We start from the raw sequence: 27,039 nt of genomic DNA on the forward strand, positions 1-27,039 counted from the left end.
AGGGCATGCTGAAGGTGATGGGTTCTAAGGAACGCACAGATTCAACACCTCTTGCCTTCAGAGCTACATTTGATCAGGCCATTTTCCTTCAACAAACAACAGCTACATTTCACGGCTTTCCCATAGGAGATGCAGTGGGAATGGTTGTGTGGTAGGGCTGAGGGAGCAGGAGGTGAATTGTTTTGGACTGTTTGCACAGGAAACACAGCCCTTGTGTCACAGAGCCTGAGTGGGGCTGCTAGTGATGGAGGCCGAAGCCCCACAGGACCTCTGTTGGCGCAGATAGTGTAAAACTAACTCAGCAGGTCTTGGTTTACATTTTATTGTACAGGTTCATGCTTCTGAATACTAAGCAAAACTATACACTTTTATTTTATAATAATCTTTCAATATTTATTTGTTACTAAAATGGAAAGAGAAACGGCAAGAAAGTGTAAAAAGAAGCGACTTTCAGCTCCTATTCTAGGAAGGATTTGTTGGGTGAGCTTGTTAAGTCATTTCATCCCCTTCTGCTCAGTTTCTCACTGTGAAGTGACACGAATGCACAGACCAATCGCTGAGGCTCATTCTACTCAGCTCCTACATGCATCTATATGTAATTCATACCACTCACCGTATTATGTAAATGATTTTATATTTAACAAAGAAGCTAATTAAATAGGATAGATTTTCTTATGAATTCTAAATGAAGAAACAATATGTTAACAATATGCATTATTATATTGGTTATGAAAGAACTGATAATCCCTCCAAAGTGGTCTTCCATCTATACTGTATAATATACAGTGGTCTTAAATGGTACTTTTTTGTAGACCATAATTTGATAGATATTTTTCTATTGACCATGCTAAATCTTCATTTTCTTTTTACTGGAACTATGTTGCTATCTGCCATCTCCACCACAGTACACCAGAAACTGTTTATTTACAAGAATATAGCTTTAGATCTCTGGACCATATGATTGACTAAAATATGGCTGTGGCTGAAGAGATAGTGCATATCCTAAGGAGATAACTTTCCATAGAACTTAACCAGGGAGTGAAACATGTTATTTTTCAATTGCTCATTTGCTTTATGGAATCCGAAAAGCATGTAGTGTCTGGAAAACAACAATGGTAAGATAATATCCTATTTAATTATAATCAAAGAAGGAGAACTTCCTCCTTCACTGTTATGTTCTTACAATTTACATGAGTGTGGCAGAAATATTTAACTTGTCAGTCAAGATGCTTGACAAAATAATCACATTAATGAGTCTTAGGGAGTAATGAAAAGATGTGCCTGGCATACTTGTTTGTAAGATTTGCCAGATTCATTAAAAGTCAAAGTTATATTATATCAGCAATAATCTACATGTAGTCGCAAACACAAGAGCTTGGCTATTTCTAGCTGTAATTACTAATAATAAACTTGCCTAAAATAAAGCTAAATAAGCTAAGTAATACAAGAAAAACAAAACAAAACAAAACAACAAAACCCCAAACAACAACAAAAATCACTTAGAAATATTTTTAGGAAACACTGAAGGAAAAGTTCAGGTCTAAAAATCTCCTTGAAAGTGGATAAAATTCAGGATACCTGAGTGGTTAAGTCGGTTGAGTGTCCGCTCTTGGTTTTGACTCAGGTCATGATCTCACTGAATGAGAAATCAAGCCACAAGTCAGTGGTGAGTATGCTTGAGTTTCTCTCCCTCTGCCCCTCTCCACACTCTCTTTCTCAAATAAATGAATAAATCTTTAAAAATTGGACAAATTTTTCTCTCTATCAGGACAATATATACATATACATACACACATATATAATTCATATATATATAACAATATTCAGGAATATATATACCTTTGCAAAATAATATTCCTTGGGCATAATAATAAAAAATGATTTTTTTAATGAAAGAATAACTTATGGGCTTTATTCTCTATTAACAAAAAGTCATTTTAGATCATATTCTGTGCTGGCTATTTAGTGAATATATTTGTTTATCATGACTCTAACTATGCTTTGTCAGCCACATGTGAAATGTGAACCTCAAAATCATTTCTTCACAGTTCCCGTATAGCTAATTCTGTTCTTATATAATGCTTATGAAAACCCTTCCCTACATTATGGCCAGCTGAATGAAAGGCTCATTGATTGGGCACAAACTATGGGCCAGGCACTGTAACTATATTAGTAAACAAGAGACACATTCATGAGTGTGACACTTGGAGTTCAGAGATGAGTAAATTAACTGTTCATGAAGAATCAGAACCAGTTATTTCTACTTACCTTTGATGATTCCAACCAAACATCATTTCTTTAAGGAAGCCATATAGGAAACAAGAGAGTGGGACATTAATTAAGCTGTTAATTGACGATGTTAATCGTTTTTTTTTAAAGTTTTCAGCCATATGTATGATTATTTTAGAACTCTTTACTATTGATTTCATCACTTGGGTTACTAATGTTCTGAATTAGCTGCTTTGTTTTTAAATTATAGGTCATACCTGCTTGCTTATTCATATGAGTAATCTTGATTTTACGTAAAATACTTTGCATGATACAATTTACTGGGTCTTGATTCTTTTGTGTTCTCTTAAAGGACATTAAATTGTGTCCTGGCAGACAATTAAATTACTGGGAGAGAGTCTTAATTCTTTCAGGCTTGATTTTATTCTTTGCTAAGGTAGGTCAATCTTGTTTTTGTAATTTTCCCAAGGCATGGCCTTTACACCAGAAGGTAATTCTTGTTCTAAAGTCTGGCCTCTCTGGGAATCTCAACTGAATGTGCGAGGTGCTAAGCAAGGTTTCCTTATTCTGGCTGACAAGGAATTTCCCTCACACCCATGTAATCTCCAGCTGGTCTCAGCCTCAGCCAGTCTCAGGAAACATGTATGTCTCTCAGATCTTGCCCCGGGCATATATAGCCTATCTTCGGCCAACAACTCCTAGGGAGCCCCGACATAGACTTCTGGGCCTTGCCCATCTATGTAGCGCCCTGCCCTTCAGGGGTCTACACACATCACGACACTTCCGAAGTCTGATTCTCTCCTCTCAGCTCAGCAAAGTTCCATGTTTGCTTTAGCTTCCAACACTGTCCACGGTTAGAAGACTGGCCTTATTGAAGAACCAGGGAAAATTGGGGCTTGCTTCCCTTCCCTCAAAGATTGCAGTGCCATTATCTGATAGTAGTTACCTCATACATTTTGATTAGTTTGATAATTATTTAGGCTGGCAAAGAAAGTACAGTGCTAGTCATTCATCATGGCTTTACTTATTTTATTTCAAATTCATTAGTTTAACAAAACAAACAAACAATTGGAAAAAAGAGCAAGAGAGACAAACCAAGAAACAGACTCTCAACTATAGAGAACAAACTGACCATTACCAGAGGGGAGATGAGTAGAGGGATGGGTAAAGAAGGTGATGGGGATAAAAAAGTACACATCATAATGAAAAAAATAAATAAAATAAAATAATAAAAAATTTAGAAGTTTGAAAAAATAGGAGAAAAAATTATATCTAAAAATATATTTATATCTTAAATATATAAATATAATTATATTCCTATAGTTATATTTAAAATATATCTTTAAAGTAATATAATAAATAAATAATTATAAATAATAATAAATAATAAATATATACACATATTTAAAAATAGGAGGAAGCCACTGAAATTAATCTCTACACATACATACACACATATATACTGTATATAACTTCATCTTATTCATGCATATGATAACATTTGATATAAAAATATTGGATTATATAATTTGATTTCATAAATTTAATCACAGTATATGTGTGGAATACATGCATATGTACTAGAATTAGTATATACAGTATATAGGCATGATTACTGTGCAATTCTAGTATTACCTATAAATGCCTTGTCATTTGGGCACTTAGAGCAAAATGAGACAGGAAGAGTTTCTCCTTCCTGATACTATATTGTTGTCTTCTTTTCTAATCTGATTCATTTTCAAGGATCAAATTCTATATTCCATGTCCATATCTGTTACATATTGACTCGGTTCAGATTGAACACTTATTAGCTGTTGTAAATTCATGTCTCTGTTTCTGTGACTATCTAAATTTCAATCTGTCAAATACAGCCATTATTAATTACATTTTTACAATTCTGGAGTATTGTTTTCTGTTTATTCTGTCACATGATCTCACAAGTGCTAAAGGTGTATCCCTCTCCTAATTCATTATTTACAGTAGCAGAATTTAGTTGATATTCTATGCATCTCTAGATTTAGGAAAGAAGTGAGTTAAATTGTCTCACTACCTAGAAAAACATCCCTAGTCCCTTACCTCCAGTACCCAGAATGCACTTTATTTCAACAGCTGTTTTCACTTTACACCAGTAAAGTGTCCGCCTTCCCTTTGTCCCATTACCAGCTGCTCCTGCCATGGTTTCCTTATAAACTGACTGCTAGCTGGACTCCCTGAAGTCTATTTTAATCCTCATTATATAAGCAGGGAGGGTGACCTAAGAAGAATGTCTCCAGGCTTAGACAGAGTTAATAGTCTACAAATTATTTTTCAAAAAATGTTGTGGGTCAGTCATGGTTTTAGGTGCTGGAGATAACAGCAGTGAGTCAGGTTTCGGATTGTAAGGGGTTTGCATTCCTGGTGAAGTGAAGACATTATTGAAGATAATATCTGAGAGATCTAAGTCAGGTGTAGGTAAGTTCTATAAAAGGTTACACAACACAGTCAATAATCTGATTACTATCAGGAGGAAGGAGAGGTGTCTGAGACGTGATCAGCTCTGGTTCTCTGATGAGCTCTTTACCTTAGGGAGGTAGCTGTCACAAGAGATCTCTGGTGGTGGGAGTCAGATCCCCCATGACTCAGGTTGGCTTCACCTCACATCACCTAGAGCATCTTTAACCTTTTGAACCCTCAGTTTCTTCCCCTGTATTGAGTTCCTTTGCTCTGCAGCACACCCTCCTTCCCCAGGTCTCTTGTCTTGATTTTGTCATGTTCATGTTTATATCTCACAAGTTTTTTTTTTTTTTTTTTTTTTTTTTTTTTTTAATATTCCCTATTGGCTTTTAGGAGAGTTTTTCAAATGCTTCCCCAATTTAGTAATGTGTTTCTCTGTTGAATCTAGTCTGAAATGGGTCTCACTGAGCCAGACAAAATCATGGTGTTGGCAGGGATGTTCTGTCAGGGTAAAAGTTTTTCCTTGTCTTTTCCAGCTTCCAGAGACTGCCCTGGCATCCTCGTAGCCAGTGACATTGGGAGGAGTCTATCTCCCTAGGACATCTCTTTCATTCTCCCTCTTCTGCCCCCGACCCCCTTTTACCTTTAGGGATCTTTCTGATCACAATGGGCCACTTAGATAATCCAGAATAACTTTACTATTTTAAGGTCAGCTGATTAATTACATCTGCAACTGGAAGTCCTTTTTGTCATAAAACCTAACATATTCACAGATTATGGAGATTGGAAGATAGACTTCTTTAGAGAGGGGAGCATTATTCTGCCCACCTCAGCATTTTTCTATGTATCCTATCTGTTTTTAGTTCTAAATATATGAGTGGGGGTGAATTTCACTTGTTTTTCATTTACATTATTTTGTATCTTGCTTTACATTGATAGAATATGTTAGGCCATTATCAACCAAGATATGGCTTCTTTGGGGTTTATTTTAGTACCCTGTTCTGTCTTGTTCAGATGAGGTGACACCACAAAGGATTTGTTATATAAATATTGAATTTTTAGGAGACAGCAAGTGTCATTCTATGAACTACAAAGGAGGTCTGAACTTCATGTCAGATTTCTTGTCCATAATTGTAAATAAACCAGATTTGTTAATAAACAATTTGAGTTATTGTTCTAGAAAAGGTATATACATAGGGCATCATACTTCCACAGAACATTGTTAATTATAAGAATCTTTTAGGGTAGAAATTAATCATTTTCACGTATAAATTCTTCACCCTTATCAGTGGTCTGCAATATAATGAGCACTACGTCAACAGTCACTGAATAAGTAAACGAACTGGTTAATTTCCTATCAAGCCCTAAAGAATACAGTGGGATGAGAAAAAGAAACATATTTTCAAGTGTGTTTACAATCGACAGTTGTCAGAATAGCCTAATAGAGTGTGAAATGTATCAAGATTCATAATATGTATTTGTCATTATTGACTTAATTGGTGATCTATATTACAAACTATCAATACCACTTAATGTATATTATTTTATTCTGTGGTGTCAGTTGCTTTTGTGAATTATTAAATTTTTTGACATAATTCTCTGGTTATTTTGGCATCATGTCAACATATACTTTTTTTTTTTTTGGCTGTGCAAGTTTTCTTTGTTTGCCTGGAAAGGAATGCACAGGACCCCTTCGGAGGAAGAAATGGGAACAGCTGTCCTATACAGTGCTGGTGCCAACTTGGGTCTTTTTAGTCTAGTGATACTCTGGGCCACTCATGCACCAAACTGGAAGACTTTATTGATCTTCCTTCGTGTAACATTTTTTTTAAAAAAATGCGTTACACATATCTTCTCCATTTTATTTTTTCATGATAAGCTTCATGAAAACCAACTGAAAATTTACAAGGAGGTAAGGATTACTGTCAGAAAAATGTATTTTATTCTCTATTCCAGACTACTAAAGCTATTTCTCCACAGCGGTTTTCCCTTCTGAAGCTGAACAGCAGCAAGGTGAGTAATTATTAGAAGCACAGCAAGTTCCTGGCTGCAGCCCGTGTGGTGAAGAGCTTATTCTAAGACATTCAATTGCATGTAGAGAGGAAAAGAATTTCCAAAGCAAGCAAATGTCTTTGAAGAGTTTATGCCCCTAAAATGATCTCAAAGCAACAAATTTAGCTGCTTATAATTTTCTTTGGAAAATACAATAGGGCCTGCTCCAGGTATATGATATTATGGCAGCCATTTTTTTTTTTCAAAGGGATGGCTAGCTAGGTAAAGACCCAAGTTCCAGGTAGAAATAAAACATTTTTCTAGTTTTGCACAGAACATTAAACCTAATGTTAATAATCAGAACTTCATTTATGAATTATAGTTAAGGGAAAAATTCATTTTAAAAAAAAAGCATACATCATTTGCACAGAACTTTTCTGTACCTTTTTTGAAATGCACTTATGGATTCATTAAGTTCTCTCATTTTCTTTCTTTCTTGGGCCCAAGTGGCCAGCTCTCAGGTATGTATGATGGAAAGGCAAACTTAAAAGAAGAGGGTTATGAAGAAAATGATTTGTTTCAGTGCATTGCATGGTATAAGAAGACCAGAAAATTAGGGTTGCATAAGGACCAAACCTTCTTTGTTCTCAAGCATTTAGATTATAGAACTATTTATCATAAGTACCAATAAAAAGCGGGACTTTAAAGGGCACAGTGCTTTCTAAATGTAACTACTTGTGGTCAGGGTGATTTATTTACTTTTTCATATTTATCGTTCATATGCCTTAATCACAGGGTGCTTATACTTTTTCCAGGTCATGAGTTTTAATTGGCACTTATATCTTAGCATTAACACCTAATTTTATACTGTTTATTTTTGCATCACACATGACCTTCAGGACACAGATGAATGTTTTTTGAATCTACTGATTTTCTGAATAAGATGTACATTTTTCTGTATACATAACTCAAGGAAATAGTTTGATTGAAGAATATTATTACCAAGACTAAGAACAGATACAAAGACAAATATGACAGTACATTTCCCTTATGCCATTAGTCTTTATTTCATAATTTCATTTTCTAATCTATTGCCTCTCTCCCTTCTCTAGGGAGTAGAGCTAAAAAATCCAAAAAAGTGATTTGTTTGCACTATAGTGTTGAACTTTGGAAACAAAACTTTAGGGAATAGACTGGCAGTAGACTGATGATGAGTAATTCACTGGAATATAGAATATCATATGGAGAGTTAGAATAATACAAGTGACAGCATTAACTTTCAACTCAAACTATGTTCTAAAATTATTCAGACCAGAACAAGAAAAGTGCAAAATAATATTTTGGAAGCCCTATTCAATATAATTGATGCAGAGTGTGTATGTGTGTGAGTATATGTGTGCATGTCTGTTTTGATTGTATAGTTCTATCAATACTAAAAATGCTGCTGCGATTCACTTAACTACTGGATGTCAGTGTTGCTCCACTATTAAAAAAAAAAAAAAAGAAAAAAGAAAAAAGAAAAAAGCTTGATTCCAAAATTCCTTACAAAAAGAATATATTAGAATTTTGCATTAATAAATAAAAAGATTAAAGATTCTTTTTTTTTTAAAGATTTTATTTATTTATTTATTTGACAGATCACAAGTAGGCAGAGAGGCAGGTAGAGAGAGAGAGGAGGAAGCAGGCTCCCCGCTGAGCAGAGAGCCTGATGCGGGACTTGATCCCAGGACCCTGAGATCATGACCTGAGCCCAAGGCCGAGGCTTTAACCCACTGAGCCACCCAGGTGCCCTTAAAGATTCATTAAAAGAGTTTTTATTCAGTTTATTTATTTTATTTAGCTTTCTTTTTTTTTTCATTAATAAAATTAGTTTAGTTCAATCCATCGGAGGCTTAAAGAATTAATAAGATTTAAAAATATTTTATCTGTAGATATTTTAATTCACATATTAGACTGAAATCAGATGAGGGGAGATGATAATGCCTTAAAATATTTATCTATCTACCCTTATACTACATTTCATAATACTTTTCTTCCTTTCTTTTTTTTTTTTTTTCTTGGCTGGGAGCAGATTTGAAACTAGCCAAAAGAAAACATCTGAGATATGTCATGGAAACTACTCAAAAGTAATTTTAATACATACGTGTTTTATGTTTATGTGCAAATATATTGCTTTTAAATGTTACTTTTAAAGCAATATATTTGCACATAAACAGTTAAAAATTTTGTTATACTTTATATATATAGCATACTTTATAGCATACTCTCAATGTTTTTCATTGATGTCTTTAAGAAAAAATTATCATGATACTAACAAAATATATTAAGTACCTAGGAATACATAGGTTTGAACTATGGGCCACAAAACTATTTAATATCTAATTTTTTTCACCCTCCCAGGACAATCTTATCACCTTGGGGTCAGCATCACCTATAATGAAAATTCCTGCTTTACAGTGATCCTTATATTTCTATTGCCTCATGATGGTTATTTTTTCCCAAGCTTTACATTTTCATGTAGAATAAAAATGACTGATTGATTAATACAATTACTGTTGTTATTCAGTTTTCAAAGGCTAATCTGGTGAAATAATTTAAAAAATAAAATTAGGTATTGATTACTACTTAATGGTTATTTTGCTAACTTCAAGAGGCTGTTTTCAAAATGTTTGATTTAGTCACCTCAAATAGCTCATAAAATATAAACATACATACATGCAAATAGAAAAATGTTACTAATCTAAAAAATAAAGTTTTTGCTTTGTGAACTGCTTCCTTCCCTCCCAAGCCCGCCTTTATCCTTAAAAAATTGTGTAACTATATGGTCTAAAAGTCACACGTAATATATTCTTGTCAATGAATATATTCAGAGTTGATTTTCCCAGTGCTGTAGCCTCCATCTGTGTTCCTATTAGCATTTATGTCCTTTTTTAACACAAGCCATCTCAGGAAAGGGAAATCCATTATATTTTCAAACAAATTACACTTGTAAATGAAATAAAAATCCTCAGGGAGACTTGACTTCAAAGTGTCTAAAGGCCAAAAGTGGTTATTAGATTACTAGTTATATGTATTAAAGAAGACTATATATATATAAATGATTTAAAAGCAAATATATTCTTAAAAGATACAATGTGCTGGGTGCCTGGGTGGCTCAGTGGATTAAGCCGCTGCCTTCGGCTCAGGTCATGATCTCAGGGTCCTGGGATCGAGTCCCACATCGGGCTCTCTGCTCGGCAGGGAGCCTGCTTCCCTTCCTCTCTCTCTCTGCCTGCCTCTCTGTCTACTTGTGATCTCTGTCAAATAAATAAATAAAAAATCTTTAAAAAAATGTTTAAAAAAAAAAAAAAGATACAATGTGCTGAATTTGACTTTATATAATAAATCATTTTATATTATTGTCTTCAGGTAAAAATACAAAAAATTAATAATTCTTAACATTTTTAAATAACTAACCAATAAAAATTCCATTCTTATATCTTATCATTAGAGAATCACTGATGAGGAATTTGAGAAACAAAATAGAGGATCATAAGAGAAGGGAGGGAAAAATGAAACAAGATGAAACCAGAGAGAAACAAACCATAAGAGACTCTTTTTTTAAAAAATTATTTTTGTTTTTATTTATTTTTTTTTAAGATTTTTTTATTTATTTGACAGAGACCACAGGGAGGCAGAGAGGCAGGCAGAGAGAGAGGAGGAAGCAGGGTCCCTGCGAGCAGAGAGCCCAATGTGGGGCTTGATCCCAAGACCCTGAGATCATGACCTGAGCCTAAGGCAGAGGCTTTAACCCACTTTGCCACCCAGGCGCCCCACCATAAGAGACTCTTAATCTCAGGAAACAAACCGAGGGTTGCTCGGTGAGGGGAATAGGAGGGATGGGGTGGCTGGGTGGTGGACATAGGGGAGGGTATGTGCTATGGTAAGTGCTATTAATTGTGTAAGACGGATGAATCACAGACCTGTACCTCTGAAACAAATAATATTTTACATGTAAATAAAAAAATATTGTGGGGATGGGACGCCTGGGTGGCTCAGTTGGTTGGACGACTGCCTTCGGCTCAGGTCATGATCCTGGAGTCCCGGGATCAAGTCCCGCATCAGACTCCCAGCTCCATGGGGAGTCTGCTTCTCTCTCTGACCTTCTCGTTCATGCTCTCTCTCACTGTCTCTCTCTCAAGTAAATAAATAAAATCTTTAAAAAAAAAATATTGTGGGGACTTTTTAAGGAACAAGGTATTTTAAAATAAAACAAGTCCTTAATATCACTTACTATATACACCTAATGAGTGATTCAGAATATTTTTCAGTTGATTTAAGAATAACAGCCGACTCCTGTATTTAATCTATTTAGTTACTTTTCATGAGAAATAATAGCATGATTATACAAAAACATATACATTTCTAAAGCTATGTAAAACCGAACAGTTAAATTCTTTATAGTTTTATTTGTTTTGGGAACTAGAATTGAAACAGTTAACTCTTCTTTTTTAAAAATAATTTATTTACTATTTGTCAGAGAGAGTGCATAAGCAGGGGGAACAGCAGGCAGAGGGAGAAGCAGGTGTCCCTCAGAGCATGGAGCCTGATGCAGGACTCTATCCCAGGACCCTGGGATCATGACCCGAGCTAAAGGCAGATGTTTAACTGACTGAGCCACCCAGGCATCCCAAAACCATTAACTCTTAATTATATGTAATAATCAAGTGGTGAAAACATTAATAATTAACCTGAAGACTTGATTCAAAAACAAAGCAATTTTTAAAAAATCTTCATGGTTTTGCAGCAAATGTGATTTTTTAAATGTGATATATTTTTTTTAATGGAAGTACAGTTGACACATAGCATTGCATTTGTTTCTGGCATACGATATAGTTATTTAGATATCTCTACATATTACACTGTGCTTACAAGTATAGCTACTATCTATCACCATACAACACTATTATAATACCACTGACGACATTCCCTATGCTCTCTACCTTTCTTCTCTATGACTTACACATTCCATAACCAGAAGTTTGTATCCTATCCACTTCACCCATTTTATCTGTCTTCCTACCCCCTTCCCCTCAACAATCATCAGCTGGTTATCTGTTTATGGGTCTGGGTTTTTTTTTTTTTTTTTTTGGTCTATTTGATTTATTTTTAAGATTTCACATATAAGATCCACATGACATCATATACTTTTCTTTCTCTAACTTATTTCACTTAACATAATATCCTCTAGGTCCATCTATATTTTCACAAATGTCAAGATCACATTTTTAGAGCTGAGCAGTATTTCAGTGTGTATATAAGATATATATTATATATATATATACAATACTATATATAGCACATCATCTTTATTCATTCATCCATCGATGGATACTTAGTTTCTCAATCTGGCTATTATAAATGATGCTGTAATAAACACAGAGATGCACATAGACCTTTTTGAAATAGTGTTTTCATTTTCTTTGGGTAGTGGACTTACTCTACCATGTGATTTTTTCATTTATGATATTTTGAGGAACTTCTATACTGTTTCCACAGTGGCTGCACCAATTTCCATTCCCAAAAATAGTACAGGAGGGCTTCCTTTTCTCCACAACTTTGCTAACACTTGTTATTTCTTGTCTTTTTGATATTAACCATTTTGACAGGTGTAAAGTGATATATTGCACTGTGATTTGGATTTGTGTTTCCCTGATGATTAATGATGTTGAACATCTGTATTTCTTTTGCCTTACGTAGGCACCTCACATGATGGCAGTTCTTACCTGCAGTGTGGTGCAAACCTTCATTCCCACAAGAACTGAGTCATTGATAGTCATGCCTGAATTGCATTGTTGTAGTTTTTTTCACTAATCTTAATCACCACACATGGTAACTGAGGCATTGTGATTTATAAGACATATGTGTTTGGTCATTCAGATGACCGATGTATATTTCTCATACATATTTGGTTTTCGCCCATGGTTCCTGGTTTTTAACTCTCAAAACATTTGGGATTTCCTGAGTGATAAGAGGAATGAGGGCATCTTTTGTTATATTTTGTCTCTTGTCCTTCTTTCTGGAAAATGCTTCAGAGCCACAAAGGTGAATTCATAACAAGCACCTTTACAAGACAACTGGGTCTATGTTAATGATAACCAATTGGAGAGTCTCTAGGTCGGGGAACCAGAGCGCTTCCACAAGCCACTACACTGGGCCCCAAACTCCACGAGGACAAACCTCTTTTGTTCAGAACCACACGCTATGTATCTTTTCATCTGGTTGTTGGTCTGGCTTTAATATCCTTTGTAATAAACCAAAAGTCTATTAAGTAAACAGGTTTTTTGAGTTTTGTGAGCCACTCCAGCAAGCTAATCAACCCCAAAGCGGGGACTGCGGGAACCTTTCATTTATAACTAGCAGGTCAGCATTACAGGTAACTAACTACCTGGACTTGCAACTGACATTTGGAGTGGACAGTGGTTCTGTTGAACTGAGCCTTTTACTTGTGAAATCTAATGCTATTTCTGGGAAGTGTTAGAGTTGAACTGTAGGATACTGAGCTGGTGTCCTGCAAATTGCTTCATGCTGTGGGGGAAACTCTTCCTCCCCCAAACACCTTGGAATTGGATCCAAAACCTATTTAGTGACACTAAAGGATGCCCTAAGTGATCTGTCCTTCAGACATACTTTCTCTCACCTCCATAATCTAATCTAATTTCCTTTTTTGCCTGTTGCTTCAGAAGCACCCAGAAGCTCAAAGTAGCCAGGTGACAGTTACTTTGCAACTTAGAGGAATTATTGGTGTGTCTTCTGATGGAAGCATTGCTCCTTCTGGAACTTAGATCTCTAAACCAGCAGAGGATACAGTGTGGGAACAAGGAACAGAATTTTACTAGTAGGTCTTTAAGGCTAACAGTGAGCGGTGCCTTTCCTATTTTCACCCCTTGATTCCTCTCAATCCTGGCTATCAGAGAAACAGCACCATGTACTGGATGCTGATTTAGAGCATATGTAGCCTTCCCTCCACGTGTCCTCTGTCTTCAGAGTTTATTCTTTGCTTGGAGTGAAATACTAAAACAACAGAAGTAGTCCCCTGTCTTTTTCTACCAAAGATCTCACTAAAAGTAAAAATAGACTTAAAAAAAAAAAAATTCCAGGCAATTAAACTCCTGTGAGCTAGCATAAAAACTGCATGGAGCACTGGGTGTGGTGAAAAAATAATGAATACTGTTTTTCTGAAAATAAATAACTTGGAAAAAAAATAAAGTATCATGTTGTTTGTGGAAAAAAAAACTGAAGGTGGATATTCTTAAATAACTGGTATATAATAACTGATAAATCAATAAACATTTCATTGAGAAAAGTAGAGTTCCATAAATTATTTTAGGCGTCTGCTAAATGCTAAGGGTTTGGGATACAGAGATAAACAAGAACCCCTATCCTCACTTCTTTTCTTTCATCCAGAAGAGATTAGTTTTAAAATGTTTCTACATTTAAATAAAAAAATAAAACTCAATTTCCTAAAAACAATGCAAAATTTAAATAACACATAATGGGAGCTGAATTACTTTAATAAGTAAGTAAAATACCACATGTAGAACACTCATGAGAAAGCTTGCACATAGTAGGTGCTCAGTATGTATAAGTGCCCTGAATCATTAAATATTTGTGTTTTTTAAAGATTTTATTTTTTTATTTTACGGACAGAGATCACAAATAGGTAGAGAGGCAGGAAGAGAGAGAGAGGGGGAAATAGGCTCCCAGCTGAGCAGAGAGACCAATGCAGGGTTGGATCCCAGGACCCTGAGATCATGACCTGAGCTGAGGCAGAGGCTTAACCCACTGAGCCACCCTGGTGTCCCCATTAAATATTTGCTGAGTGCCTTTTATATTTCAGGAATTTTTAAGTGCTGAAGACACCAAGGTAAACATGAAAGTGATGACTTATGACTCATAGATGAAGACCACATCTTAACCGAAGAAAAATTTGCAAATAAGTTGAGTATTAAGAAAAAAAGCAGTAAGAGGAGAGAGAATAAGAAGAAGACAAGAACCTACTGTAGGACACTGTGAGAAGTTATAGTATGAATTCATGTAATTCATGCTACCTACAAATAAATGTTTGTTAAACAGGTTTTTTAAAACAAATTTTTATAATAATAATAATAATAAACCTCAGAGTATACAGTAGCAGGGATGCTAAATATAAAGTTAATTATAGTTAGAGTAGTCAAAAGGGTCAAATTTTGCTGAATAAAAATCCAAATAACAAAATCATTTGGGAGGAGGGAAGGAAGGTTAATTAAAAGTTATTATCAAAAATCAATTTACCCAAGCATGAAATGGAAACAGTCCACTAAATATAGATAATGAGAAAAAGTATATAATCTCTAATGGTTGCTAAATAAGATTAGAAGAAAGTCATATTGGAAGTCAGGAAATTTAGATTCTCTTTCTATCTTTCTCACTAAGTGAGGGGGAAAAGAAAGTAATTTTTGAGAGAATCTACCTACAGGTTATTTTGTTCAGTGAAAATAGAGAAACAGCGATTCCCCTCAGACTTTGCCATCCACCTCTGTATGAAATATTTAAGGCAAAGAAAATTAAATAACAGTGTCTTGCCAAATGCAAACTGGGGGCTCCAGGAGGCTGGATTTGACCACCACATTCAGCTTTAAATCAAAGCAAGCTCTGTCTATTGCAATCACTCTACTCTTTAACCTAATCTGTTACTAATTTGAATGAAAGATTAACTTTATGACAAATGCTATCAATTGCCAAAGTGTTCCAAATATATATGACATTATTAAGAGAGGGGCCCAAAAGGTTTTGATAAAACAGTGTTAAGACAGTTGAAGGAAGCCAAGGAGGTGTCCGTGGGGATACCTACTTCAGTGGGCCTGAAGAAGACACAATGTGAAAAGTGACACTGGGGTTAGTAAGGTGTGTGTTTGTGTGAGGTTGACCTAGTCTAGTATGTGAGAATTTACAGCGTGACTCTGAAGAGTTTTTTTTTCCCCCATTTTGCATGTTGTCTATTCTTGTGTGATTTAATCTAAATATTTTCATAAGAATGGCAGAATGCTAATAGCTGGTATGCAAGAATATCTGACAGCACTGACTCATAATTATGTTGGCAGCATGATTAAAATGAACTCGTAGCTTATTTGATTTAAATGAGAGTTTAAAAAAAACACAAAATTTTTGTAGATACTTGTTAATGGCTATGACATTATAACCACCTTCTTGAAGCTCTTTCAGCCTCAGCAGATTTTTTTTTAAAGATTCTTCTGTTTCTCTTCTTTCTACTTCATGATCTTTTCATGAACCATACCCTTTCCTAAAACCTATTTATACTTCCAATCTTTAAAGTTCAACTGAAATGTCACTTTTTAAAACAAATAACAAACAAACAAAAACACATTATGATACAACCTTCCAGATTAGGGCTTATTCCCTGATACACACTCACATATTTGATTGCAGTATTATCAAATCATAATTAAAAGTAAAAATCTAGGAGTGCCTGGATGGCTCAATGGGTTAAAGCCTCTGCCTTTGGCTCATGTCATGATCCCAGGGTCCTGAGATTGAGCCCCACATTGGGCTCTCTGCTCAGCAGAGAGCCTGCTTCCCCCTCTCCCTCTGCCTGCCTCTCTGCCTACTTGTTATCTCTCTCTGTGTCAAATAAATAAATAAAATCTTTTTAAAAACTAAAAATCCACAATGTGTTGCTGCCTTCATCCCAACTAGAAAACAAGCTTCACAAATGTGTAAGTATAGGAACAATGTCTTATTCTCCAATTAACCTTCAGTCCCTTGTATATATTATTACTTATGCAGAAAGAGACAAGAAGAAACAAATTCTAAGGACCTGGAGGCCTTTTTGTCATATTTGCCTCTTGAGGATTTGACATAGGCTCTAGCATATAGGGGCTAATCCACAATTAAGTCATCCACAAATAAATGAACCCCACTTTTCACATATGGAACATACCACAGTTGCATGGCATAGCTTCTGTGACCTGGTACTTACTAGACAGAGTAGATGAAGTCCATACACTGCAGGAGTTCATAATCAAGCCGAGCAATACATGAAAGTACATTTGGAACAAAACACATGATCAAAATAAAAATAAATGCAAAGAAAATAAATTCTATTTCAGCACTTGTGAGGTTAAAACCTCCCAGTTATTTTGTCTTTGAGCATGATACACTTCTGCAAAGAAGCTATCCAATATCTCTCTAGGTGAGTATGCTGAGGTATAGAAGCGTGCTGTTCTCGAATCTCTTAGCCTGGAGTCAGGTCAGGAATACCAGCTGTGATAAATTGTCAAGTAAGTATGTGCAATTTGACAAGGCAGGCAAGGATTTGCCTATTGGAGTGTTCTAAATCTTTTGTTCTTAGTTTTGTCCCTCCAAATGCTCAAAGGTAGCTAAACAGCATGCAAGATCAAGCATAGGGAGTGTAGCAATTGCCAAGTCTATATTTTTTTCACTTTGTGGGTGCATTATGCACAGCATTGTTTTTCTGATCTTCAGTTTGCATTGCATTGTTTTCCCTCAGATATATGGATGCCATTTTCTCCCCTTGAAGTCATGCTTGCTTACTCTATCACAACCCACCTCAGTAGGTTAATACAGTATATAGGGGAGTAAACAACACTGGCTGGGTCTACACAGAGACCGTGGATCCGTTGAGTCAGCTCCAGGACTACAAGAAGCAATGAATTTTAGATGCAAGGGGAAACACAACAGTATGGGTATGGCTAGAAGGACAGGGTAAGAATAAGATTTGAGGACAGGATCTATCTAGGGACAGGCTTAAAAGTCAGTGGTCCTTAAAAAAATTTTTTTTAAAAATTAAAAAAATCAATTAGTTTGCAAATAAATTCTAGCAGTCTGAATTCTTACCATTTCTAGAAACTCTGGTTCAATATGTGACTAAAAGGATAAGAATTCATCATAGTCCAGGCTAAAATTCTTCTTGGTGTTATCAGGAAAATAAGTCATAATTATTTCTTTTACTCCAATTGCAGCAGAACATTTGTTAAATTAAAAAGCAAAAATAATAGAACTGTTTTCTGAGTTCACTAGCATCTTCTGTCCTCCAACACTCACAGAATTTGATGAACATGTAGTTCCTATGGGGAAAATCAGAATTCTTACCTCATTAATAAAATTTAGTTTTATTAAAAGCTGTTTATTGCCTTGCTAAATTGCCACCAGCTACTGCCCTTTGGACCCTGAAGTGTCAGTTTTTCTTTTTCACACATGTGCTTTTGATTGTTTTCATTGAAAAAGGTCTTCAGTAGGGTTCAGTCTCTTTGCTTATTGCTTATTTGTTTAGCAACATTAGTCTCACCCTGGTTTTGATGCTTGTAAAGGAGAAGAACTTACAGTACTTTAAGTGTTAGGTCCTGTGTCTCAAAGTGGACTATATTTATATTATAAAGAATAAGGATATGGGAGTTCTTTAAAAGAAAAATGAAATGTATTTTTACATAATAGGGTTTGAATGAGCAGGGGTTAGGGACAATAATAGATAAGAGAAAGAAATGAGAAGTTGTGCAATAGTCAAAACTTTTGAAAACTGATTAAGCGGTCAATACCTGCTTGCCATTTTTTATACTACTTTATTTTCTACTACTTTATGTCACCTGAGTTCGCTTTCTCAAGGAGTTTTCCAAAGTTTAGACCTTAACTTAATATGGGTGTCCTCTAGCAATACCAACATAGCTAGAGAAGTGACAATTACCAAACTCAATGTGATCAGCACTTTGAGTTCAGAAAATAAAAGCCTTAAACTTCACCTTCTATGAGGTTACAATCTATTCTGGCACTGGAATATTTAAAAAAAAATGGGGGAGAGGAGATCACAAATAATTATTTAAAGACAAACGTGAAAAGGAAATGCAAGTTAAAATCCAATTCATGAACTTACATGTCAGTATTATCTCAGGCTTTATTTCTGCCTCCTTGGCTTCTAATTACAAAGCATTCTTGGTCTAGGTGACAAAACACATAAATACATTGTTTCAAGTACTACCCTTATAGCTTGATAATAACCAAAACTATGTATGTAGCATGGATCTCACTCCTAAACTCTCCACTTGTAAATCCTACTTCTTATGTGTATGTTCCATTTGGATGGATTCTAAATGCATGAAAATCAACATACTCAAAAACAAATTTATCATTCCTTATAAACGTTCTTCTCTTACCGCATTCTTTTTTAGGTAAATAACCACAGAGTCATTCAAACTGGAAATTATTCCATACTGCCCACTCTGATTCATGCCATTGTTTTCCATTTCATTTCATATCTTAAAATGTATTTTAGTTCATCTCAGTCAATATTTACTGTATGGCTATACTATGTCAGACAAAGCTGAAAATAAGATGATAGAATGTATAGTCCGGACGTATGTTTAATAAGAAGTTAAAAAATGTAAGAGTTAAGAAACAGTAAGTAAAAAGCTGTAAGAAAATATGTAGCAAGAGTATTTAGTGTAGTGTTGCCTGGGTGGCTCAGTCGTTTAAGCATCCTACTCCTCTGGATTTTTGTTCAGGTCACGATCTCAGTGCTGTGAGATCAAGCTCCACATCAGGCTCTGTGCTGGGCATGGAGCCTGCTTAAGGTTCTCATTCTCCCTCTCTCTCTGTCTCCCTTCCCTTCTCTCTCTCCTCTCTAAAAAAAAAATGAAGTATAGACTAAGGAGCATATAATCTTTTCTACATACTTATTCTCACTTAATGACACATTTTCTATTTTACTGAAAGGTAGAAATTATTGCTTGTACATCCCCTGCCTTTATCTTGCTACTTTGTATGAAGCACTCTTGCATTTGTAAGCCAGATTATACACTTGTGTATAAAGTTCCATTCCCTGAAATCTACTCAAAGAATCTCTCTGGCAATTCTTCCATCATCACCATTTCTCTATCTATTGGATTATTTCCATCCAGAAATTTCCACCAGCAACCAGCCACAAGAGGGTGATCCAGGATGGTCACAGCCTTGATTTGGAGAGCAGTACTATACATATTCCTGCCTCTGTACCAGTGTTGTCTCAAGGGGATGTTATCTCTCCTGTTGGATTCTGGATAGGTTCCTGGGAAACCCAGAAATGAAGGAAAATTAATCAACAGAAGCCTTGGTAGACTGGACAGTTAGTTAACCTTCTCAATGTTGCTTAAGTGTGGTTTACCAGAATCACAAGGGTATGCATGTCAGAAGTGTGAGATCTTCAGAATTCCTAAAGGATCAATTAATAGCACATGGGAATTTGGGGAATTAAATGGCTTTAGCACCAACTAAGCAAAATAAATGCAGGGGGCAGAGTAGGAGAACTTTGCTGTGCCGATCATTAACAATTTGTTTATTAGATGATCTGGGAGTGAAGTGGGAAGAACTGGATTAATCCGTTCATAAGAAAGTACTTGAGTGTTCAAGGTAGCTGCTACAGGATCTGAATATTTCAACCATCTTATCAGTACATAATGAATATGCATCAGTACTTTCTATTCCTTTTGTTCTGTAAATTTACTTATTTTTACATCTTTTGTTTTCTACCACCCACACTACAATATGGTTTCCATAAGATTTTGTAAAATGCTGTATCCCCAATACTTCAAAAGATGTCTGCTACATAGTAAGATCTTAATACAAATTTATTGAAGGAATGAAATGGTGACTGCTTCCTTGAGAAATGCCATTTAAGACTTGAAAAAAAGAGTGTTAGCTGGGAAAATGAACAAGGGATAAGTAACTTTTGCTAGAAATGAGGATATTAAATGCAAGGTTTCTAAAGTAGAAAAACATGGGATTGAAAGAAGTCTGTTAAGTCTGAAGTTTAAATAACATGGGTGAGAAGGGGGTTAACATATCATGGAGAGCATTAAAAGCCATATAAAATACATCAGACTTTATAATATGGATAAGTAGATGCCATTAAAGGACTGTGATCAGGAAATGGCATGATCAGCTCTCTGCTTAAAATGATCTTTCTGTGTGAAATGGTGTGAGGAAAGAACTAGAGTGGTGCAAAAATGAGTGGAGGAAGAGAAAATCCCCTTGACAATTTCTTGGCTAGGGTAGTAACAATGACAGTGGAGAGAACTGAAGAGTTTTGACAATTTTTCAGAAATAAAAAAGAAACATAACTAATGATTGGGTATGGATGTGGTTGAGGAGTGAGGAACTAAATATTGGACCAACTTCACAGGAGGCACACCATTTATGATGAAGAGGACGCTGAATATGGGACGTGCATGAGGGAGAAATCTGACTATGTTAAGGACATTTTGAACTGATTTGGGACAGTAAAGTCAAGTATACAACTAGATATTCAGATATCATGGTTGAGAGAAAACTGGGCTGGAAGCTGATATTTGAGAGTCACCAGCACATAGAAGATAAGATTCTAAGGATGATTAAAATTTCCCAAGGATAGTAAAAAGAATGAGAAGGTAAGGAAGCATAAGCAGAGTCTAAAGAAGAAGAAGAATGTCAAAAGATGGACAGACACAAGTGCATAGGTGAATATAACTTACAAAATACCAAAGAAGTTCAGTCAAGATGGAGGCTATTAATAAATGGAGTTGCCACAAATAAATAGTCATATGGAGAAAGAAAAGAAATTGGAACTACAGATCATACCAAACACTAGGGTAAATCCTAAATGTATAAAAGAGAAAGAGAGAGAGAGAGAAAGAAATCATACAAGTACAGATAACGTTGTTATCTGAATTGAATCCATGCTGCAAAACATGGGGAATGGAAAATTTTCAGATAGAGGGAGCCTATATTCCATTATATTATGTGGAAATAATAATAACACAATCGGCCTATCCAAAACCCTCAGCTAATTTCCCTAAATGTCAATAAACACTCCAAAAAGGTAATAAAACAGTCCTCCTAGGACATTTGCATAACATAAAGCATTTGAAACATCAATTACCTAATAGTTTAACAAGAAGTGAACTTATTAGTTGGTATTTTTGTGTTCTGTGTATAGTGATTTTCTATGGTATTCTATACAAATTATGTTTTATTTTTATATTGCAGTGAACATAAGTTGTCATGTAAATAAACCTCATGAAATATTTTGTTGCAAACATATAAAAAAATCCAAATAACACTTAGGAAAATAAATACAAAGACATTAATTTTTTTTTTAATATGGTGTTTACACTTGAAGAAGGAAGGGCTCAGGTGTGATTTCATGGCAAAGACAGAATCTCCAGGCACTGTTGTAGCAACGGTGGATAAAGGTTAGTGAGAGTTAGAACCTATAAACATTCCTGGCATTAGGTGAGATCCTACAGGCACACAGCTGAGACATGACAGCAGAGCATTCCAGGTTCTCTAATTCTCAGGAGTTACTTTAATATTTTTGCTGTGGCACATATGTAAATTCATCATAGCGGATTTTCATCTCAGAGACTTTGGGGTGAAAAATAAAAACTGCCAAATTTCAGTACATTAAAAATAAAGAAAATTAATGCATGACAAAAATAATACCATAAGGAAAATAAAAATGAAAATAACCAACTGAGAAAAGACATTTGTCACTTATGTCACCAAATGTTAATTTCCTCGATAGAAAATACCCTTCTAGTAATTGTTTAGAACAAGACAAAAAAACTCAATAGGAAAATGGTAAAAGATATTAAGAGTTTGTAAGAAAAGATAGGTATGTATCATGCAAACATGCACAAAGGCACACACACACATATCTTTCCAACAAATGAAAAAATGTTCCACCTTTCTCATATAAAACAAATACAGATTAAAACTATACATTCTTGACATAGAGATAACATTCTTGACATAGCAAATTATTGGCAAAAGTCCAAATACTTGCTAGCAGAGCTTGAGGATACACTTCCAGACATTGTTGTTGTTGCTGTAAAACTATGTGGAAGAGCATTGTCACTATCTCAAAATTAAAAAAAAAAAATTATACAAATTCCTTAACACAGCAATGCCCATTTGAGGAATCTAACCGGATGTATATACTCTAAAAATATGAAATGATGTATGTGCAAAGTAATTTAATGTGGCATTCTTTACACTCTCAAAGCATTAGAAGTGACCCACATATCCAGCAGAAAGACTGATTTATGAAGTCCCAGGCCCCTGTCCTATTGCTTAGTTGAAGGTAACATATAAGCCTTAGTAGCTAGGTTTGTCCTTGGATATCCTATTTATAGGGAGCCCCATACACATGTGATTATTTTTTTCTCTTCTTGTTAATCTGTTTTTATGTTACTTTGTTTATTAGAACAGCCAAATAATCTAGAAGGATAGGAGGAAAATTTTTTCCTTTCCCCAAAAACAGACACAGAAAAGACTTAACTTCAAGGTATGTTAGAGTACAGCATAGTGAATGACTTTATTAGTGGAATCCTTCTAAGTAAATCGAACAACTAAATAAATTCCAAACTTTTATAAAATAAAACAAATAAAAATAAATAAAATTATAAATAAAAGACATAAAATAAAGCATGTTAAAATTCAGTTGAAAATATAAATTCATGATTTAATAAATATAAATATTCTTGCTACTTTAGTAAAAATTGCCTGACAGTTTTATCACCTCCTATAGAAATAGACATCCTGACAGAGTGTGTTCTTTAATCCTATTCCCCGTTGAAAGAAACTAGAATATCTTGTAGAAATGGCTAACTTTATTTTGGGGGAAGGAAAGGTACATGGTAACCCTAGGTATATCTTTTTATATCAGAAAACCAGGAAGGCTTTCATTTTTCAAAGCAGTCATGTCAAAAATATGAGGGAATCTAGGCGCCTGGGTGGCTCAGTGGGTTAAGCTGCTGCCTTCGGCTCAGGTCATGATCTCAGGGTCCTGGGATCGAGTCCCCCATGGGGCTCTCTGCTCAGCAGGGAGCCTGCTTCCTCCTCTCTCTCTCTCTGCCTGCCTCTCCAACTACTTGTGATTTCTCTCTGTCAAATAAATAAATAAAATCTTTAAAAAAAAATATGAGGGAATCACCTGAAATGGGTTCCTACACTCAAGTTGTGACAATAGGAAAGAAAAAACAATAATAAAGGTTGAGTATTGAAAGACATCAAATCCACAATAATTCATGAGTTCACAATAAATTCTGTTTCCTTTGTTCCCATTACCAAAGAGGCTGGAAACATTAAACACTCAGTTTTTCAGCCTGCCTATAGTTAGAGGCTTAAGGTAACACCCATGAATTATATAAGTGAATGGATTTCTTGGGGTGGCTTAGGAAGTCATGCTTTCCAACTGATTTCCACTCTCTTTATTTGTACTGCTTTGAAAAAGAAGATGCCCAGAGATTCAGTAGCTCTTATTACCGGGAAAGCCAAGAAAATACCAGATATTCTCTGATCCTGAGATTATTGACTCAAGAAACCCACGCTAACATCCACCCACATCTAGATTCTTATTATAGAAGAGAAACAGATTGTTACTATCATTATGTTTGATTTTTCTGTTGCTTACAGCTAAAACATTCATTGTTCTCTTACATTCGATGCAGTATCTTAATCATGTATAATATTTTTGTCTCTAGACTTTAACTTGTTGACTGTGAATCATTGAGTGAACTCTTAATAATGCTTACTGAATGTATAAATGAGTGAATGCTGAATTTTTATATTTGCTCTACATAATTTCAAATGTTGTTTAAGGTAAATTACATTGTATTATTTTATCCTTAAGAATTCTGAATTTTTTTTTCTCTTTGATTACCATGATAGGGTAATACTGATTAAAATAAAATTTGGTTAGGGGCACCTGGCTGGCTCAGTTGGTAACCCTTGATAATTGGATCATGAATTTAAGTCCCATGTTAGGGGTAGAATCTACTGAAAAAAAAAAAAAAAAAACTAGCTTGGTTCAACTTTCCTAATTGGATTGATTTGTTGTTTGCTTGTTTATATTTTGCCAAGCAAATAAACTCGTATTTTTCTGATAATTTCCATTCACTTTCCTATTGGATGACTTTCAGACCTAGGGAAAATTGTTTATTTTTGAAAAAAGGGAATAAGATGCTGGGAATAATTTAATTATGACACAAAGAAGTGAAATTCATGCTAATACTACATAAGATCTGAAAAAATTAGCATGGCATAACACTTTTTTAACTAAAAAAAAAGGGGGGGTATCAAGTATCCAACAACATTAAAAAAAAAAAAAAGATTACACATGCTGTATGTCATCCAAAGCATAATAATGGTGCCAAAAATAACTATTAAAACTGCATTGGATCTCATACTTACTAAATTCAGAAATGAGAACAACAGATCAACCATATGCACAAATACTAGAACACTGCATGAGCGTGTGTACGTATTAAGTAACACAAAAACACTGTAGCATATTTTAATCATCCTATATATGTCATTTTCTGCCCCTATATTTCTCAATGTTATGGGAGTTTATCTTTTTTTGTTATTATTGTTACTAAGATCTAAAATATTAAAGCTAGCTTCATTATTGACTCAATAAGTACTTTCTGGGGGAAATAATAAAAATAAACCACTAAGGATATACTATGGGTGTTTTTCACATGGTAATTCATTTGTTCTCAAAATGTAGCATTAACTATTGAAAATGATGTAAGGTTTTCAAATTGTTTTATTTATTCAACTCTTCTGGCAAAGAATATTGTCTTCATCTGAGATTACTAAAACTCTGTCAACTCCTCATCTGAGATTACCAAACAAAAATTTTGTTTCGAAACAATGCTCGGAAAATTCTCAACAAAAATAACACAACCTTTTTTAAACTCAATATGATCTATATAAAGAAAACTATGTCATTCAGTCTTCAGATGATCTCTACATATTTGCTTATTTTTGAGAAACATTATGTTTTTTTTTTAAGAGAAAGTCAGTTTACTCTACAATAAACAAAATTTTCTGACATCTTGAGTAAAAACAGATTTTTCAATTAATTGACAATGTAGGAACCACAGGCATCTTAATTTGAAAATATCCTTAAATTTGTTTGGTCCAATTCTCATTTAAAAGGAAGAAAGGAAGTTACGACGATTTGAATTTAAGTGATTTTGATACTGTCTTTATCTTATGTAAAGCCTCTCACTTAGTGGTTTTTTAGATACTTTAGCAAACAGAATTCCTAATACTGGAGACAAGGTCCTGCTTTAATGCTGGCTATATAAATACGATCATGAATAAGATAGGGACTCCATAAATCTTTACCAAAATATGTCTCCTTACTTTACCATAATTTCAAGCTATTAAAATATCATTAAGTAAAAACTTAGCTTCTACTTTATATAATTTCTGAAAATGTCAATTTCATAACAAAAGAAAGGTCCTTTGGTTATTTAACCTGTCATAAGCATCATGTTTTATTAATTTTGAAAGCAAACAAAAATGGTCTTGAAAACTATATCAGAATCCATTGCATCATTCTTTTATTAATTTACTAACAAATATTTGTGAAATGCCACTGTGAACAAGGGGCTTTCCCACACAAACAAAATACCCAAAGTCCTTGTACTTGTGGAACTTACACTGTTTGGGAACAGACATGCAAATATATCTATAACATATCCGGTATTGGCAAGAATTAGAAGAATGACGAATCAGGGTAGTGTTCTAGAGAATGATGGGGGAGGGGGCACTGCTGTATTTGAGGGGGATTTAGGTTGGACCTCTCCGTTTGGATGACATTGAAACAGACACTGTGCAGATAGTTAGGGAATGACTTTCAGACCTAGGGAAGAGCATGTTAAAGGTTCTGAGACAAGAATATTCTTAGTATGTTGGAAGATCTTCAAGAGATCACAGTGCTTGAGCAGAAATGAACTGGGGAGAGTGGTAGGAGGTGAGACAAAAGCTGTAGCTTGGGATCCCATCACCCAGATGCCTTTGAGAACATGGTACGAAGATCAGATTTTTCATTTCCGGTTTGATAAATCAAAAATTACCTATTTTGAGACAAAGACAACGTTATAAAACCACAAAACACCAGCACTTTCAAATAGTTTTGCCTGGAGCAGATGAAATTATAAAACAGAAATAAGGGGAGAATTCTAAAGTCAGTTACTTTCACTTCCTTCTTTCTCCTTCTCTTTCCACTTCTCTTTCCTCCACCCCTCCCCCTCTTCTCCTCCTTCTCCTGCTCCTTCTTCAACTCATTATGTATCTGAAGACTAACTGTATGCTAAACTCTGACCTAGGCAATTTTAGTACAATAATGTTAGTTAATGAAGAAAATTGTATCCCAGAACACAATTTATTGTCTATGTATCCATTAATTCAATACATTTGCAAAGGAAAAACCTATCTGTATGGCCCATATCTACCCAGGGAAACTCCTTAACTACGCTGGCAAATTGCTTTTAGGATTAGGCTCATTTTACTAATCTAGGCAAT

Source organism: Mustela lutreola, chromosome 10 (genome assembly GCF_030435805.1).
Source record: "Mustela lutreola isolate mMusLut2 chromosome 10, mMusLut2.pri, whole genome shotgun sequence".
In the NCBI taxonomy this organism is placed as follows: Eukaryota; Metazoa; Chordata; class Mammalia; order Carnivora; family Mustelidae; genus Mustela; species Mustela lutreola.